At 39.8% G+C, this 2,138-nt stretch overlaps 1 pseudogene; it reads right to left on the bottom strand.

Annotated features, from left to right (window-relative positions):
- Positions 1–23: 23 nt before the first annotated feature.
- LOC138023307 (CBP80/20-dependent translation initiation factor-like) overlaps positions 24–2,138 on the bottom strand; it is a 10,023-nt pseudogene continuing 7,908 nt past the window's right edge.

Genomic DNA, 2,138 nt, shown 5'->3' with positions numbered 1-2,138 from the left:
TGGCATCGTCTTTCCAAGTGACTTCAAATAAGAGCTGGAGTAGCTAATCTGACGAGGAAAGCTAACAGGATCAATATGGCTGCCAGATCGATCGCCATTGAGCTGAAACGAGGAACGTCCATTACTGTGCCTCCAAATGTTTGTAAACTTGAAATAAAAGATACACAAACAGTAGAGTAGATACTGAGAATGAAGATGATTATCAGCTTACGACTAGTGGAATAGAATTTACAATGATCCACTTTTAATAAAATCATCATTCATCAAAGGCCATTTCCGAGTTCATGTCGGCCTCTTCAAAGTGAGTCTAAGCGCGAAGCTTTTCTAACAAAAAATATTTTTCAATCATACTTAAAGTAAAACTAATTACCATCACAAAACTTCGAGAAGAGGAGGGCAGACATGAACTGAGAAATGGCGTACTTCTTGGCAGCCACTTTTGCATTTGGTCTATAGCACTTCTGCTGTGATCGACTGTATAAGCATGCTTGAGATTTTTTAAATCAATATTATTATTATTATACCTGTCTGACAACCTGGAGTCTTGTGACAATTTTTCCACATCTGAGAAGATTTTGTCAACTTTGTTCTTCCTGTCTTCCTCGTATTCTCCTTTATATTTGTCATTAAACGAGGATCATCCAAAAGATACCCTGTCATCTGAAAGATTTTTTCCCTAATTATTTCACACATTCCTAACAACTAATGAATGATAATTAGTATAATTACATAGGTGATTATTGAAAATTCTCTGAGCTGATTGGCTGCCGTTAAGGTGTTTATTATGCGATAATTACGCGGTTTGCCGCAAGCCGTTTTTTTCGAGGTGACAGACGAAGAAATTGTTTTAAAGAAAATGCATTGTTTTTCAAATAATCACCAACGTAATTTACACTGGTACTACAACAATTATTCACCTCAGGCTCGGTAAATATCGGTGAATGATTATTATTATTATTATATTATTATTATTATTATTATTCGACAGTCTGTCGTTGGGACTTTAAAATGGGATTTGGCATTGGTTACTTCCTTTGTGGATTGTAGCAGTTGACTCGCTGCTCGAAGGTTGGAACACTGGCCGACTTACAAGCTTGCTAGCTCGGTTTCGAACGAGACACTGGCTTGCAATAAGTAATTTGTTGATAATCCTAATTAGCATAAATCGATATTTTGCTGTCAAGTAGCAGGGGCCTGGTTGTGAGCGGCAGGCCTTGGAGTGCCACGTGATCGCGGTTTGTATTTGGCGATCGTTTAGCGAGTGAGGCATTCTACGGTCAGCCTTAGCCGCGTGCACAAGTCCTGTTTCGTTTTTTTGTCCTATCGAGCTGAATTAGTGTGTGATGCCTTCGCTAGGAGGTATATTGATAGCGTTCATTTACATTGTAAGTAGTGTCTTTCAATTAGAATTGCCTAGAACCCGAGGGTCGCACCACTGCCTTGGTCGGGGTACAAGTTCCCCGCTTTTTTCCACTGCTGGTTTTTTGTAGGGGTTTCGTGTCCGGCTTCTGGTAGGTGCATTGCTTTTCTCTTTATTTTAGAATCGATGTACATATTAATATTTTTGTACCTATTCCAATGCTTAATAAACTGCACGGTGGCTTGGCTGGCCAACGCGCCCTTATATCACCTAGTAGTGGAGGCAAAATATTATTGGTTCCAGTTAATAAGCCAAGTAATCGCACCGCTTGAAATACAGCCTAGTTGGAAGAAGATTGGTAAAGCACACAGTACACAACAAAATAATCAAAGTCCAAACTACAGCCTAGAGTACCTTGAGCATTTTTCCAACACACGTCAGACAATTCTCTGCAGGATTTTGCAAAAGAGTGTTCAACATTTCCAGCAATCCCCTGTGAAACACCTTCAATGGTTCTGTTTCGCCTAAGGGCTTCATAAAACAAAATTTCCAGCACTGGTGAGATCAGGAAAAACAATGATTATTATTGCTTGATTGAAAAAAAAAAAATTGCTGTAAAACGTGATCCAACATTGGGTACTAAGCAGCAGCAGTTGCAGCAGTATACGTAGTAGCAGTAGCAATAGCAGCAGCAGTAGTAGTACATAGTAATAATAGTAGTAGCAGCAGCAGCAGCAGCAGCAGCAGCAGCAGCAGTAGCAGTAGCAGTAGCAGTAGC

Source organism: Montipora capricornis, chromosome 11 (genome assembly GCF_036669925.1).
Source record: "Montipora capricornis isolate CH-2021 chromosome 11, ASM3666992v2, whole genome shotgun sequence".
Classification (NCBI taxonomy): domain Eukaryota; kingdom Metazoa; phylum Cnidaria; class Anthozoa; order Scleractinia; family Acroporidae; genus Montipora; species Montipora capricornis.
The sequence above is the reverse complement of the archived record's forward strand: the minus strand, read 5'-3'. Positions and strand labels throughout refer to the sequence as shown.